This window comes from Sciurus carolinensis, chromosome 8, assembly GCF_902686445.1.
Source record: "Sciurus carolinensis chromosome 8, mSciCar1.2, whole genome shotgun sequence".
NCBI lineage: Eukaryota > Metazoa > Chordata > Mammalia > Rodentia > Sciuridae > Sciurus > Sciurus carolinensis.
Window position 1 is genome coordinate 57247854 of NC_062220.1, and position 18843 is coordinate 57266696.

Below are 18843 nucleotides of genomic sequence, written 5' to 3' on the forward strand. Positions count from 1 at the left end.
ATCATATCTTCTGTTAATTTTTCTGACTTTACTTCTCTTAAATTTTTTTAAAAATACTAATGTAAAAATGGTCTCTTTATAGATGTGCATGTCTCACCTACAATAAATGTTATGATGAATTGTATTTTCTTAGTTTTAGACATTAAATGGTTAATCATCATCATGAATATTCAGTTTGTTCAAATCTGACAATCAGATGCTTAACATAAGCAGTAGATCATGGTTTGCCAAGAGAATATAAACTGGAGAACAGACTAGTTTTTCCACAGTGTGTTATGATTGTACAAAAGACTGTGTATTTGACTAATTGGTGCAAAGCTAGCCTTTCAAATATAATGTTATTTAATTCCATATGTACTTCAGTGAAAATTGAAGAGCTATTACTCTCCAGTTGCATAGCTACTTATGTGAACTTCTTTACAAAAAAGTGTAAATTGAAGAAAGACAAACACCCATCTTTATTTGGTTACAGTTTCATACATGTGCTTGTTTTTAATTGAGGCTTTAGAAGAAAATATTCATTAGAAAATTTGTTTAGACAGATTGTATAGATTGAGGTACAAAATAATGCTAAAATGCTTCCAAGATAATACTTTTTAATATCAGAAAATATTTATATAAATCTGGTATTATGAAATGAAGTTGAAGATTAAACTGTTTTCAGTCAAGTAATTCTGCTCCCTAAGGTGCTGATTTCTTATGATTCTCAGATTTCTAGAATGGGGGGTGGGGCAGTGGGAAGCTTCAATTATGCTAAAATTTTAGCCTATAGGGTAAAAGAAAACTATTGGATATCTGTGGTGATATCTATCTACTGTACACTGCTCTATGCCAGAATATATAATCTTTAATTTTCACATGATGGGTAACATCTCCTTCTGAATGCTCTAGTGTGAATGAGGATCTCAAGTAGGAAAGAAAGATGTAATTTTCACACTCTGGATTAGAAATTAAACACCTATTAAATGTGTTTACTTGGATTTAATACTTATTGTGAGAATTGGAAAATATTTTTGGTATAATAATTTTTGAATTATTGAATTATTGAATGAAGAATAGATTTTAAGCATCAACAAAAATTGTAATTTTTTTATTATACAAGTAAAGCATACCATCCATTAAATACTTAATTCAATCTATATATTATGTTTCTATTTAATAACTGTCTTTAAATTGTTTCCATAGCCTATAATGTTATGGCATCTTTTCTCTCCTTGAGAAGATACCATCAAATAAGTCTTAAGTCAATAGTTGACTTTATTCAAGTTTATATTCAGTATAAGTTTACAACCAACTTTAGTTCTCAAAGATGTGAATGGCTACATGCTATAATTTTCGACTAATAAATTTGAAAAAATGAAATACATTCTAAATATAAGATTATGACATAATTGCCCAAGTGCTAAATCAATTTTAAAATCAAATAAAATTTGATTATCACACTTTCTTATTTTGAAATAATCTTATTTCCATGGTAATAGATTATTATTCTCCATGATAGAAGCAGTACCTGTTTTGTCTATACATTCAAGTCAGGTAGATAGCTTTTAATGAAACTATTCCTTTCTTGTGCACATATGCTTTAACCTTGTCTGATGAAGCAGATGTATGTATTGGACACTTTCATGATAAGGCTTTTTTTTTTTTTAAATCAGTGGCATCTATCAGAATTATTGTGCTTTTTAAAAAATCAAAACAGTCCCACAGCTATATAACAATTCTACTAATACACCAAAAGCTTGGCAGTTTGGTAAAATAAACTGTGAAATGGACAACAAGAAGAATAAAAAGAATGGTCCAAGCAGTTTTTCTTGTGTCATTTTATTGGTCTGTTGTTACCTTTTTGTCTCTGCATGTAGCTTGTTTTGCCAAAGCAAACACCTGGTAGCCAATTGTCAGTACTTTGCTTCTAAACTATAATAGAGTTTTTTTTTTTTTTTTTTTTTTTTTAGCTACTTATTTTTCCTCCTTAATGAGATGTCAAACATAGTTAAAACATCAACTGCATTGCCCTTAAAAATATTCTAGCAGGACTCATGAAGAGTTAAATCCCTGCCAACCTTCATTTCCCATGGTCACTTGTTTTCAAAGATTCACCATTAACCCTCTCATTGCTCAGGTGGCCAAGATGAAGTTTCAGGCAATCACTGAACTTACTTTCTACTCGCCTGGTCATCTTGTCTGGTAGGAGATGAAAGAGATTTGATACATTAAATGAGAAAGAAAAAGAAGTAAAAACAAGAAGGCAGCCTTTGTAGGGATTGTACACCCATATCTAATAAGATACCTCTTTACTTTCTAGGAAAAAGGACTTGAATAGATGTGCTCAGGACCATCTGGAGAAGTGATAATATTAGAAAAATGGGGTATGCTGGCTTTTCCTCTGAACCAATCTGATTTAGAATCCTTGTGGGGGAAGAAAATGTGAGAACTCCATAAATCTCAGCAGTCACATAGAAATTATCCTCAAGAAACACTCACTCAGAGATACTTTTGCCTTCCTTAAATGTATGCAATGAAGCTAAAAGTTAAGCTGCTTCTTTTAAAAACTGACCCATAACTGTTTATTCCTCTACAAAACTAAGCCAATTTCACTTTTCTTATGAAATAGTAGAAAATCATTTAATTTTTCATTTGGGATATGTGGTACAATGAAGTTTCAGTAAAATCTATGTAAATCACAAGAATGAATATGTTTTGGGTTTTAAACAAATGACAGATATTCCATCATTCAATGTAATGGGTTTTCCCATGACATTGTGTGCTTCAGTTTTAGTAGAAATCAAAGACAAATGCAGGTCTCAATGTGATGGTGATCCTGTGAATCCAAAGGTTAAACCAATGATTTTAACCTTACCTTCATAGGGAGGATTTAGTAAATAACACTGAAATAAAGGGTAGACATTTTACAGGCTTTCTTTTCATATTTGATGACATTTCCCCCCACCGAGTCTTGTTTAATTTTTGTGAGAATGAAATTACCAATTAAGTCAGAATTCTCATGTATAGTTTTCTGATATTAGAAGATAATTTTATATAATTAAAAACTCTAAAGTAAAACTTTCAAAAGTTTTTTCTTCTTTATCTATTCCTTAATAAATTATGATTGTTTATAAAAAAGCTGATTAATATGAATAATGATTTACTAAACTTGGCTTCTATTCTGCAATTTTTTAACTTTTACCAAAACATTGTTTAATTATATACACTATATGTATAGTATTTTCTATATAAATAGTGTTTATTCATATATACTATATATATAAAGATATGAATATGTGTACAGTTATGTACACCTACATGTATTTTATTATATTTAAAATACAGATTGTCATGTTTATATTTATGATTGGGAAAAGGAATTTCAGCAATCTACAGGATGTGAATTATGGTAAAAATTCTTCACAAATAAATGTATTAGTTTAAAATGACAATTATATTTTATCTTATATATATATAAATATATATAATAAACTGGGGGTGACCTTTTAAGTCCTATGAAAACTTGTGATAAAATCTTAACTATTCACGTAATAGTATAAATTGGAATGTGTCTTACACTAAAAATTTAGATATTCACATTTAAATTGACCTTTCCAGGAAAGGTAGGGGGAGGGAATGACACACACAAGATCACCACCACACATACACATACATACACACGTGTGCACAGAGCAACAAAGTCATAAATTCTTTGCAATTTCTTTTCTCAAATAGTCACTATTCATTTGGCACCTGGTATTTAACTAGCTTATTTTCATTTAATGTGATCTTTCCTTTTCAAATTTTATTAACTTTAAAATCAGATTTTGATTCTAAAATCTTCAATGTAAACACAAAGAACACTAGAACTTTTTATTTGTCTAATCAATGAGTATATCCTGGCAAAATAATGAAAAATGAACATAAAATAATATGATTCAATTCAATTTTGGTCAGATCAAATGATGGCTAGTGAAGTCTCAATTTGTGGCTGTTCTGGTAAAGCTGCCAAACAGATTGGACTTTGAAATAATAATTTATACAGTGTCAACTTTAGCATCTAGGAAACTAATTGAGACCACAAAATTAGCCTCTAAACTATTAACTTTTAATAATGATATTCAGTCTTTATTACCTTAAATAAATTTGAATATTGAATAGACAATTTCCCTAATTCTAATTTTTATGTTTTATTTTCTGTCCATGTTAATTAGCAGTCTACTACTATAAATGATGTGAAATACCTAGATATTTAACCCAATAAATAGATGTATACATTGTGATATCTAATCTCCCTTTGGTTTCTGATTTTTAATTATCACACGTAAACATAATTAACAAATGTATTATAATTTGGGGTCAATTGTATTTAAAATCTGTACTCAAGAATTAATTTAAGGGACTGGAGTTGTGACTCAGTGGTATACACTTGCCTGGCATGCATGAGGACCCGTGTTCAATACTCAGCACCACATATAAATAAATAAAGTAAAAGATCCATTGACAGCTAAAAAAATTTTTTTTAAAGAAATGATTTAAGAATCTTTCAGAAATAAATTTAATTAGATTAATTAATATGATTATATATTGACAAAAATAAATACAAAGCTATTGATTACAAATGATATTATCTTTAGTGTGAATACACAATTGCATTCTGGATTAAATTTTGCATCACATTTTCAGATGTGAGCTTTAAGAAACTTGTATTTTAAATTCATCATCAACTTTTAAGTGTCTGTAAGAAATTTTGTGGTTTAAATTTTAATCTCAGATTTTCTCATTTAAACTTCATCCGCACATCTTTGGGGTCAAAAGGTCAAAATGTCCCAGCCTCATACCTTTTGAACAAATTTTAAGTCTAAAATCAGGACTATCTTAAATAGAATTTATACTTGAATTTTTCTAAAATCTTCCAAAATTACCAATATTAAAATAAGGTTTGGATTGATAATTATGTAACCAGTGTTCAATGGGATAATTGAGAGGATAAATGAATGACTTTTCCAGGCACCTATTTCACTGAAGTAAATTTCATTTTTTCATGTAACCATTTTTATTTACAAAGTCCTCATACTATAATTTGACAAGTTGCATATTAAACTAATAAAACATTACTCCTATCAAAACACTATGAATTAGTTTATAATACAGTGATCCATTGCAGTAAAGTTGTACATACAACCTCCAAACAAAGTTAGAGTTAGAACTTTTTAATAAAGGCCAGCAGTTGTAAACATAAATTAGGATTGGGATGGCTTTACATTTTTGTGATTTCTAAGGTGCTATCTAAAGGAATTATTATGATTTGCAGTTCTATGTTTCCACTAATAGGTGGCACTAGTCATTTGTGACAGCTTTTTCATTGGTTTGGAAATGGAGAGACTGCTAGGATAAGTACCCATGGATTAATGTGTAGAATCTGCACTTGGGAAAACTGGCATAAGAGTCATGAGATGTGACATGCACAAAACTGACGCATTACTTAAGTGAAATTTGCTAAAGAATTTGATGTGTTCCTTGCATGTACATTTTGACCCCAAAGAAGTAAATCATTACAAATAAGAAACAAGCAAACAAGTACTTTTTAACTTAAATGAGATTATATGTAAATCTGGTCTCTACAATAGAAAGTAAATTAATTAGTGAAATAGTGGTACCCAACAATTGGAATGATGGAAGAACAGTTTTGCATGTATGTAAACTAATTACAAATACAGGTGTGTAATAAGTTGCATGTATTTTTATTTTCTGAATCATAACATGTGCTTATAGGAAGGAGCGAGCCTGCCTGTGGCACATTATTGCTATCATTTGTAATTGGAGAGTACCTAGCTGAGAAGATAAGACAAAATGTTTAGGAAGTTGTATTTTTCCAACAATGACTTTTTAAATTTTTAACTTGTTTAAAATTATCATCATAATTAAACATATGGAAGAATCAATAAATCCCATCTGACATAAATAAGTCTGAATGTCTCCAGCTACTATCTCCTTCTATTGCCAAGACATAAACATCAGTATAAATAGAGAATTCTCACACTATTTCCAAACAGTAACAAAGCTGGACTCTGTCAAACCCAGGATAAGAAAATATACAATTTATACTTGAACTAGGGAATGAAGATAAGCAAAAATAAAATTCTGTTGATAAAATAAGAATGATTTGGTCTTAGTATTTTCTGCAAGCTTAGGCTAAAACTTAGAAGGACCACAAATTTAGGAGGTCTTGTCATCTTTTGAATAAGCCATTAAACCTGCATTTCTAGGCTTCCCTTGCTTGGAAAGATTTGGCATAGGAAACCATGTTGACCAAAACTTATAGAAATTAATGTGTTGCCACAATCATAAATGTGTCTTTAGGTAAAACAAAACATCACCCACTTGGCTTTTGATCAGAAGAGTAAATGAAACCATTCTATTGACTACGTCAAATGACTTCTTTAAGTCTCTGAAACTACTTTGTGAATCATCTTTGTGGTGCCAGATTGTGAGGTTCATGAAGCTGGATATGTATTATGTATTATTTTTTACCTTTATAATCTCAAAGGCTAGCACAGTCACTTATTATTAACTGATTTTGTGATTTAGTTGATGCATCTTATTTTTTGAATCTAAAATATGCCTTTTAAAGAACATAATTCCTTTTGGATACAAGAAGAATGCAAATTTATAATAAATCAATTCATTCTAAGTGAATTGTACATTATAGCACTGTAGAAAAAGTGAAGTGTTGCTAGTTGCAAGGGTAGGGGCTATATGTCAATGACACTCAGAATGCACAAGGAATGTGAGAACAGTGGAATCTCCACCATACAACATCTCATTTTGAACTAAGGTTATTCCAAGACTGAATCAGAAAGTATCCGGGTCTTTTCTTGCCTACAACTCAGAAATGTGAAATATATAATACATATATGCAGGAAGATTCTAGGTACAAGGTGAGCAATTACTTCCTTTCTTTGGACACATTTGATTTTCCTTTTCTCTTACGTTGCAGTACACAAATACCGAAAAAAAAGTGAGAACTATTCTAAAACCAGATAGTGGCGAAAGACAAAGAAAATTGGCTTACCCCTACACTTAACACTTGAACATTTGTATAGAAAAATCAGTCCTCCAAAATGAAGTTAAACATATAATTGTTGAACGAGCTCAGGTGATTATTTTTCATTGTCCCCACTTCTGGGAGAATCCTGGCTTTGCTCTCTGACAGCTTGCTGAGATGCAGCATCCCTTGCCACCTCTCGCACACTTACCCAGGGCAACAGTTGCTCACTGCACCTGCTGCCTCATCTCCAACTCAGTTTCTTCCTTCCCTTGTCTTCCTGCCCCACAGCCTGGTAGCATCTCCCATTTCCCTCCTCAGCCTTTTGGTCCTCAGATATCTTTCTTAGAAAAATAAATGTGATGGGAAATAGCTAAGGGAATATTTGACTGAAGTGTGAATATACAAAGTACAGGTTGAACTCTATATTTAAGAGTCTGATCTCAAATAATTGAGAGGGTGGGAGAGGATAATAGGCTAATTCCCGTAAGCTACTTATAGGGCTGTAGACTGACATTTGTATTATAAGGAAATTTACAAATTTGAATAGAAAGTTTTTACAAATATTTGTTATTCTGGTCACAAGGTAGAAATATCAGGAAAGAACCATAGAACAGCTATCAATTTCACTGTTATATACTGATCATAGCTATTAATGATTAAAAATTATGTAGGCCAAGTCCTAATCCTTAAGCAATATATTCAAGAAAAATAAAAATAAAGTTGTTTATACCTTAGGTAAAGTCCAAGCTGTATATATTTAGGATCTTTCTGATATGTGTCAGAAGCTTTGTTTTCCCTTCAAATTTGAAATCTCAAGAGAATAAACTACATCCTTTAAGATGTAGATTAAATGAAACTACATTTTACCAGCTCTGCAGACTTTATTTACAAAAGTCAGTTATTATGTGTTTCCTATGTATATTCTATATATAAGACAAGTCACATAAGTTATTTATCACATTTCTTCATAAATGAATAGATTTTTGGATAAATAATATAAATAAGAAGGACTTCTGAGGAAGATGGTATCATATTTACCAAGAGTTTATGACAAATTTAAAATAGGGGACAGGGAAGGTGGGCCTTGAATGAAAAGAAAGAGGCAAGGAGGCAAAAGTAGAGAAAAGTGGTGATTGCCATGACCAAAAACTTTCTTTGTGATTTGATTTTCACAGAAAAATATAGTTTATATAATTAATATGACTTAAAACTGCAGCACAGAAGACTAACAACTTCATAATTAATATGTGGTTGTCTAAATTTGCCTAAAAATGAAGTTAAGATGTACAGGTGACACATACTTTTAAGGATTTTTCCACAGAGGTCACAAAGTCATTTGGGTTTATCTGCCTCTTCTTTGGATGTCTACAAAATACAGGAATAGGACTTATTTCTAATCAAATGAAAAAAGAAAAGTATTTTGGTTATTCAATATAGAAAGTGTCACTACTGTAATTCTTTGAGATTATAAAATACAGTGATTTAGAATGCTGGTGTCTTGTTTTCCTAGTTAACTCGTATTTATTCTGCTTTATTTCATTAATTTGTTAATTCACTAGTGAGTTGTGAAAAGAGCAGTTCTGATTTTACAAAAATGTTTGCTTTCAATTTGAATATACCTATAACATTCATACAATGGGCATCTGGAAATAAAATGCCCCTTTAATTGTGTGTTCCTGTTATATGCTTCCTATCTTTAAATATAAAATTATATGCTGCATATATTTTAACCTACTTAGTACTTCATCATTCAGTATGTTTCTCTGGCTCACTTACAAAAAAATTAGTTTCAGAACAAACAGGCAGATATAATCTTAGAACATCTCTTATTTATATTAGACAAAGGTGTAGATTCATTGTATCTTGCAACACAAACTGAAAAAAAAAAGTCACTTCCAGAATTCCTCGTACTTACAGAATTGTGTTTAGATAACAAAACACATATTTGGTGGGTTTATATTTAGTATATATGTATGATTATGTGTATCCATAATACTCAAATACAAGAAAAACCATTACTATTTTCTAAATCATATTACATTTAATTTGGAATTATGGAACATGGAATACCACCCATCAGATCACAGGATTGTGACGAAGGTCTTGGGAGGGGATCTCCCTCTGCTTGATGTCAGGTCTCCAGCTGTTCAGAAGGACTATTATGTTCTGTCCTTTATGGTTGACCTTCCCAGAGCACCTTCTGTGCCTTCTGCTGCTGTCAGCTCATTCTCTTGCTCTTTCTCAGGTATGGCTACATTGGGAGGTTGCCAGTGTACCTTTCAAACCCCTTCCACTGAGAATCCTCATCACTTGGCTTCAGGTCCTAGCACTTAGGGTCTTGCCTCCACAGGCATACATGTAGGTTTCCATTCTCAGGCTCTTCCTCCTCCAGGGTGCAAGGTGTGATCAGAACCTATTTCCCAATTCAATTACTTTCAAGGTTTCAAATATATTACCTTAATAAAATTTAAAAAAAGATTCTGCTACCCTTCCTTCTCTACTAATCTTCGATCTATATTTTCTTGGTCTATTGAAATAACTCCCATTTAAGGCTACCCTTTCAGAAAAAAAAAATCCTTTTAATTCTTCCCTGGAGGAATGAGAAAAGGTTCTAGGCCCCCAAATTAAACAAACAAACAAACAAACCTCCTCTTGAGAGAAGGTTAGGAACTTTTCATTGCATTTTTGGCAGATCAATCTATAGTAGAGCAAAATAAGACAATTTCTTAATGAGGTTATCCTAGCACTTTAATTTCATTTATTTGTCCCTTTATTCCTGACTAATCCACCCCATATTTAACTAGTCTCAATGTCCTACAGATTCTACCTCTTGAGTTTATCACTCAAATTTTCCCTGTTCTTTCAAGTGCGAACAGGCCCTTGACCTTTACTGCAATAGCAACCTATAATCATTACTTCTTATTTCTATTATTTCTAGCTACAAATTTTTTCTGAAATTCAAAATTTAATTATGCTGTTCTCTTATTTAAAATTCCTACTGATTAAAGCCCAAACTCCTTCGTGTGACCTATTAAAGTGATTAACCTGAATCTAGGTGGTATAGGGCATTGTTGGAGGCCCTGAAGTTGTTCATATATAAGGAAGGAAAGGTCTGAATAAGGATAAGGACAATAGAAATGGGGAAGAAAGGCTGAAGATGAGACATATTGAAAATATAGAACAATCAGGTTTGAAATTTCTGCAACCAGGAGTATGAGACAATGATTGACAGTAACTGAAAAATGAGGATTTCTTCACCTTGTAGCCCCAATCCTGCCCACGACAGCACTTTCTTCTCCACAGCCTTTCCTTCCTGGGAAAACTTCCATGAAATGACACACTTACCAACCTTTTGGTGGTTTACCAATGTCCCCAGCTCCAATAAACATTACTTGAGTATCTCCTCTGGTTAGGCTTTCCAAGAAGCAGTGTGTAGGAGACATGGTCTAGCAACTCTCCTGAAGAAACTTCGCACCTAGGAGAGAAAAAGACACAGATTTTGAACATTTCAATTATTCTGTATCCATTTTATATTTCTAGTCAAGTTAACTAGAGAGCTTTATGTATGATAGACCCTCATTAAATATTTCTTGAATGTAGCAGCTTAGGTAATAAGTGAGGAAAGGTGGTGGATAATCATTCCAGGTCAGAGGACTGAGAAGTGCAGGTGAGATCATATATATGATGAACTTAAGTACATGGCACAACCCAGATTCATTTGAAGGTTTATAAAATAGATTAATCAAATATTTAATTAGGATAAATATCATTTAAGACTGAAAAATCAGTTTAGATATGGATAAATGGCAGAGAATTTTTAAGTAGAGATTATGATATTTAAACTTAAGCAAATAGATGATAGTAACTTTTTAAATTGAATGAGCAAAACAAGGCTTTTAGAATTCAGAGACCTGGGAGTCTGCCTTCAGGTATTGAGTTATATGAGTTATTGAGTCATCTGAGACGCTGAAGCAAGATTCAGAAACAAATGACCACAGATCAGATGGAGGTCTCAGATAATGACCTATTCTTTGGGAATATAGTGACTTCATATGTGGACATATAGCTTGTTTTTATGTACATTAAACTCATATTATCATGAGTCTAGAGAAAAGCAGATAACAGTTTAAAAACCAAAGAGTTTTATGCTTTAGCTAAAAATTTTAAACTTCAACAAAAGATTGACATTTAGTATACAGCCGCCTATCTAAAAATATTCTATATCACATTAATTCCTTCAAATTTTCTTAAGTTCATGGCAGAGCATACATTTAGAGTTTTTGTTCAGGAATCCTACACATACTGTCATTTATCAAGATATTTCTATTTTAGGAAAACAAGGCACTGTAAGTGACTTTTTTTCATGTTGACTAACTATACAGTTGGGTTCATAATTCTTTTGATGGATATTTTTCTTCTCCTGGGCTGGTATGCAGAGATTTGCTCCTTAGTGCTGGATTCTAACTAGAGGTAATTGGAAGCTGTGCTTAAACAAAGCAACTACTCCTAACATTCCAATTCCCTATTAGGCTTTCACACACTGGCCCAGAGCCATGGAATCTCTTACTTTCTCTGCGTGATCTTCATGTTCAATAGAATCTCTGACTTTTGTTTCCCAAGGTGCCTATTCAGCACAGAATTAAGATTTTCCTTGCACACTCTAACACAGAGGCATCCTCTCTCTGTCCTTTAACCTCCTCATTCAACTACTTGAGAAACATTTCAATATAACAAAATGAGAGCAAATAATTAAAAGAAAAGATTTTCTTTTTTTTCTGGCACCCATGAAGTACTTAGCAAGTGAGAGTCAATGTCTGTTTTGTCCATTCTCGATTCATCTTACCAAGATTAACACTTATCTTATTGACTTTTCTCTTTAGCTGTCAAATTGGAGCAAACTATCTACTCTATGACAGTTCTGTTCACAACTGTATAAACATCAGGACATTAACTTCAAAAGAGTCTGTGTAGTCTATTTTAAGTAGATTCCATATAAGGAAATGAAATTAGTGATGCTAGAGTAACTGGTTCCTTTAGGGCAGATCTCAGCCTAAATATTGAGTGTACATATAGAATATACTCTATGGATGAAGACTTCATTGTTCAAAACCCAGTATATTTTTAAATATAATTTACTTTTTTCTATATAGATGGAGGTACTAGCTGGATTTTTCTAGTGGACCAGATTCATTAGCTTTTCATATTTCCAAGATAATAAAATTGCACATTCTTTGATAGTGCCTGTATTCAACTTCAATATACATTATTTGATAAGGTACACTATTGTTATTTATCATTATTGAATGGTAAGTTTTACTGTGCTTATGGTTTCCAAGTATCTACTTGTTAGCCTTTTGAAAATTAATACAGTTTTAAAATTCAACAATTGAAACAAAAATTTTACAAGGATAAGGGCAGTCTTAGCATAGTGCTAAAAGCATTGAACTGTCTCTGACACTTCCTAGGTGTGAGGACTTTGGATTGGTACCATTTTTTTCAACCTTTGGTCCTTATTCTATACTACAGAATAGCTACCTACTGGAAACTGTTATAGCTATAATAATGAGGCATGGGTAAGGTACCCAATCAGTGATGATGCATAGAAAATAATTAATAATTATCAATTCCATGAGGCAGATTAATAAGTTATGCATAAATTAAATTGCAAAAGTTATGGATTACAGTGTTTTGTTCTTCTGGGTGTATTTGCATGTATGTATCCTCTAGCTACTACTTTTGTGAATTAGATTAATAGAGATAATACAAAGAAAATCAGAACATATATTTGCTACTTTCAAAGATGAGGCATACCAGCACAAATGTTTAAAAACATGAAGTTTGTCAACATTAGCTAGTCAGTGAAGATATGAGAAAACTTTGTAAAAAGATAGTGTTTCAAGTAGGTAACTGGTGAAAGAAAATAGTTGAGTCTAGCATTAGGCTTTTAGTCCCTCATCTACACTTAGGTGAAGCTAAGTGTCCTGATTACAGGCCTCTTGCTTTAGGCACTTGTAAGTGTAACTTCAATAGAATTTGTGTACTTTAAAGCTAAAGATTGGATGAAAGGAGACCTAATTTTTAGGTCTTCTGGCTGGGAATACTTTTGGAACCAGGTGGAGCAAGGAAGCACCTGTTTTTTAAGGAAAGCATTGGCTGCATCTCACAGACTGTAAGTTCCAATTTATGTTTTCAACATGAACTAAAGTTAGTCATTTAATATTTAGTAAAAATAACCAGGAAATGACTAGTTTTATTTGCTCCTGTACTTACAATATATCCTCTCCAATGGTGTAATGGTTGCTTGAATATTATTTTGGTATGACTTGGTCCATGAAGACACAACAGCCTTCATGACAACTTAAGGAGTATTGAATCCACATAGGAATTAACACAATATTCCTTTTAATATGTCCCTGAGTCTGAATGAAACACTGTAGATACAAAGTCTGAGTTTTTCTGACCAATTCTATGAACCACCTGTGATTACAAATAACCCATTTGCAGGAAAGAGGATATTCAGTCACTCAAGAAAATAAACTTGCAGTCTGAAGCTAGTAAATAGAATGAAGAACATGTTGAGGGTAACTTAAAGGGGCTTTTGTCTAACAGAAGACACTTGGAAACCAGACTGGGAAATCTAGACGTCGTTAGGAAAAGAGGTGACACTAACTACAGGCGGCTTTTAAAGGATTTTTCTGGAAGACAGAATTCTTTTTAAAAACACTTATGCACCAGCATGAATAAGTTTCTGAAGTACTTTAGACAAAGATGAATTTTATTTCATTGTGGCTTTAGCTGTATTACAATGCTCATAAACTATTTTACCTTATGCCAGACATGTGGAAGCAATCAGTGTATGTAAATGATATGTGAAGGTGAGGTACAGTTTTAGCTTAAAAACTTAGACTGTCTGTGGTTATAAATTATAACCACATCACAAAGAGCAACTTTTCTTTTAATAGTAACTTAAATGTAAAAATAATCAGCGATGAATTCATAAAACTACTAGTGTTTTCTTAGTAAAGTCCAATAAATGTAAAATATAGTGCTACTTTGAGCTGTTACATTTTTAGGACACAATATTCAAAGGCAAATATTTTTTTCTTTAAGTAATTGCTAAAATGTAAGTAGCTGAAGTTAGACATAATTACGTCAGTCTATCTCTGAAAAACTGCTTTCACCAAGGGTGGTGTTTTAGAGTGGTTGTACTTATCATTTATTGAAATAAATGATTCCCTCCTTTTTTCTTTTAGCATGATATAAATTAGGGGTTTTGCCTATAATATACCTTTTCTACTTATATATATGTGTATGTCTCTAAATATATGTTTCATAACATTTCATAAAATTTGAACACATACCCTGAATCAATTCTCCTTGAAAAGGAAATAGATATAATAAAAATAAATGTTTTCCTTCCTTTAAATTCATAATAATGAAACTTTTGATCTCAATATGATGGTGCCATGCCTCTTTTAAAATACCTTTTATCAGCTGCCGTATGTAAACCCGGATATTAAAATGACACAAATTCAGAGTGGTGTTACTGGACATACCCACACAAACACAGGCACACACACATTTGAGGAGGGAAATAAAATAGTCAAAATAAATAAAAGGTGAATTTTTAAGCCTTATAGCACCATTTTTTTCTATGAAGAAAAGGCACAAGGTCATGTTTTATTAAATTGAACTAGGATCCGTTGTATTGCCAATTTGCTCATCAAAAATCTGTGGGTATAAAACATAGACTCACTCATTCCAACATATTTGCTTAAGGAAATAAAGAAATGAGTCATTATAAGTACCTAAATAAAATTTGCCAGTATATAAATAAAATAAATAACATCCAAATTTTGGTTGGACATGCCTTTTCTATCAGATTCTGGTCCAGGATCTGTGAGAAACTGGCACAGAGACAAAAGATGTAGTCCCTGTGTAGAAGGGTCTTAATCTTCAGTGTCAGTCTAGACAATTTAGGGTTTCAAGTGTCATTAGGCTAATTTTTCAAAAAAGATATAATATTTTTAGAAATAGAATTAAATTTCATAGTCTATTAGACAGATGCCAGCTTTGGTTTGGAGCTTATTTCCTACACTGATGGCAAAGAATGGTCAGGAAGAAAGGAGGTAGGTGAGAATGAGAAAACTATACATGTGTGAAGTGCTAGAGGGTTAGGGAGGTAGCTCAGTGGTAGAGCACTTGTTTAGTATGTGGGAGGCCTTGGACTTGATCTTCACTACCACAAAATGAAATTGCTCTTAAAAAAAAAAAAAAAAGAAGAGGAAAAAGTCATTCAGCTCAGGTGTGTGTGTTATTTAGCAGTTATGCTAGGGTCTTAGTGTTCCTTTGGTTACTCTTGCTATATATCTCCCTATCACTGCACTCTTGCTCATGTTATTCTTTTGATCATCTAGGAATTTTTTATAAACACTTTAAAATCTATTTTAAGTTAACAAAGATTTACTAAGTATGATTATGTATCAATCATGCTAATGATTACCAGGAATCAAAAAGCACATGGAATTGGTTCTTGTTCTTAAGAACTCCACAATGTATCATGGGAATATGGTAGAGCAAATTGGTCCATCAGGTAAATATAAAACAAAATGTTATGATCAGAGGTTACGCTGATTTCTTAATTATGCTGTGGTATGCTGTTGAGCATGAGGAAAACAGGTTTTACCAGGAGTGAAAATTGCCCTGGGCCTATAAAGATATGGAACATTTTCAAAATTCCTTGAAAATGGAATTGAGAAGGGCTTTCTAGTAGAATCTCACTGTCTAAAGTCATGAGGCATTAATGTGTATAGCATATCTGAGAAACAGCAAATTATTTTTACTCTATATAGAAAAGAGCAGCAGGCCATAAAGCAGTGGAAGACCATTATGGAAATCTGAGTATGTTAATGATCAATAACTGTATCATATTTGAACATTCCTCTAATAAGTACTAATACAGTTGCAGCACAGTGCAGTATAAATTATGGACCATGCACAGATAAGTAAGGCATATCTTTAAAAGAGCTTAACATTCAGTGGGGAAGAAGGAAAGTATGTAGAAACATACATTATTGGGGAAATGTGCCAAGAGTGATGTATCCCAAAAAAGAACTGTGAGAATTCAAAACACTGAGACATCATAGTAGAAAAAGGGATCAAGAAAGTGCTATGTGAGATGAAGCATTTGAGGTCAGGCATCAAAGAATATTTTGGCAGGCATGGAGGGGATTGGAAGATGGAGAACATTATAGGTGAAGGAATCAATAAAAAGTAGGAGAGAAAGTGTCAAGAACATTTCATGAAATATTTAATATTTTTCTTTGTGCAGGCATATTTAACAAAATTGTGTCAGATTAGTTCAAGTGTTAATTGAACAACCATGGGCAAGCAACTTGACTTCTTGGAACTTATAATGCATGACACAGAAGAGACACTTCATAACTGTCTCCTCTTTCACCAGTCACTCCTGGTGGAAATGATTAAATGATTCAAAAAAATTGTCCTCATAGTTACTTTAATGTACATATTTGAGTACATTTTAGGTGCAAGGCACCAAGTTTGGAATCACGATCTAATTGAAAACAGTAGAGCCTTGTAGTCAGGAACATGGTTTTAGTAAGCAGGGAGATCTAAACTCAACTTTAACATTAATTCTCAATGCAAACTAGAAAATAAATTATCTTTTCTTATGCTCTTATTCATTTGAGATTGGAAAAATCTAAACTGCAAAATTATTTAAGCTTTTGTAGAGAATATCAAATTGTTGAATAACAATAATAACTAAATGGGATCTTTTCTGAATGTACTTCATAAAAGCTACTATAGTGTATATATCATGCATAGATCAAAACTTTTATTATAAAATTATCATCATTACTGAATGATAACCTGTTTACATTATCTCATTAAATTCCATGTTTTATTAAAATTGTGCTTAACAATATGTGGTTTCTTTTAGTTCAGAAAAAGAATGGAAAGAGTGTTTAGGTGACAACAAAAGGCAGATGCTATAGCTAAAGGACTGAGATGGTAACTTTACATCACAATCTTTTAGGAGAATAAAAATGCATGGTCAATTGATGGAAACCAAACACAGCTAGTTCATGTCTACATTGATTTATTATCATTTATCTTCTGATATGCAATGAATCAAAGTATGCTTCATGAAGTTCTACAGTGGTGTTCCCTTCATTTTGTTTTCAGATATCACAGTTCTAAGGGTATTCCCTTGGATTATAGGTCTGATTGTTCAACTACTTTCACTTAAGTGACTCATGCAGCAAAATGAACTTCATGTGAATGAACATGCTTCATCGTGTCCTTTTTACTTTTTTCTCAACTTTTTCCCTAGGCATTCCTAATAATAGAAGATGATTCTAAAAATATTTCCAAGAAACTTGAGAGTACCAATAAAGTACTCCAATTTTAATGTCTAAGGCTAGACATTATTATGCAACAATGAAAGAAGGCTTAGATTACACCATTCTCTTAATTTCCAGAGTCACTTACTTTTACTACTAAAATTGAATGTTGCCCACACTAAACTCCATGCAAGCTAGTAGGATAAATAACTCCAGACTGAACTTACTGATTTTTTTTTTTAAATAAAAGTCCTTGCTCCCAATTCATAAACTGACATTGTCAGAGTGGTTTGGAAATGTGAGTGAACTGCGGGTGCTGGGAATTGCTCCCCATCAGGTCTGAAAGTTTTGTTAAATATTTAGAGGAATATTTTAAACTGCTTACAAATTACTCTTACATCTTAGATTTTAAGATGTTTACTTAGTCTACAAGTACTGATTTTTCTACCATTAATTTTGGGGGAATCTTAAAGCCACCTTTATGCCACTATTCGACTCTTACTGGCATTACTCTGGGATCCTAATGGTTTCCCATGCCATTTTTCATAAAAAAAAAATATTCTGTACTCATATATCTTGGTAGATAATAAATGACTTTTTTTTCTTTTTGATAGGTATACATCAAACTTATAATATGTTTTCCATTAAGTACAGGAAGAGAGAACCATTTGTGGTAGAAATCCCAATAGAAAACATATTTACACCCCTCTGATCTTTATTTCAGTCTGGATAATATTTTTTTGACTTGGCTGGTCCTTTTCTTCAAAGATCCTACTCTTTGCACTAATTGGGACCTTTATTTAAATTACCCCAACAATTTACAACATACCACAGAACAACCTCTTAATGTGCATTTTGTACCAGGATTTGTATCTACTGAAATATAAGGACAGCATACGAAATAATTTCTAAAATCCAAGAAACAATATATTGTATTATTTAAAAATGGAAGAAGTACACACAAAAAATGTTTTTAGAGAACAAAAATATTGGGAGTTTCAGAATCGCATTTTTAAGCTGTAGTATATTTACCATGTACCATGACAAATAAAGTGATAGGAGTGCTGTGAAAATTTAATGCTTGTTAGTGTTGGTGAATCACTGTGACCATAAATAAAAACTACTATAAAACTTCAGAGCATTCTTTCATGGGGCAGGCAAGGTTCAAATAGAGTTTGCTCCTGTGCCTACTTCCAGACATTTAGATTTCACATATTTAGCTTTTAATAGTACACATCCACCTGATGCAATGTTTTTCAGATTGTTTTGTTCAACTGAATGGGTATAATGATATAAAGAGAAAAGAAAATGTTTCTGTAAACTTCCAGCTGAAAGTCAGTTATCATTTAGATAACCAAAATGATTTACCTGTTTGCCTTAAGATATCCAGGTGATTCTCCAAAAAGGCAATGGAATGTGTTCACAAGAAAAGTCCAGTTTTTAGCT

The 18843-nt window shown here is 32.2% G+C and overlaps 1 protein-coding gene across 5 annotated transcripts in view; it reads left to right on the forward strand.

The window, feature by feature from the left end:
* Positions 1–18843, forward strand: part of Sema3a (semaphorin 3A) — a 459630-nt gene that overhangs the window by 266350 nt on the left and 174437 nt on the right. The gene's annotated exons all lie outside the window — the stretch shown is intronic.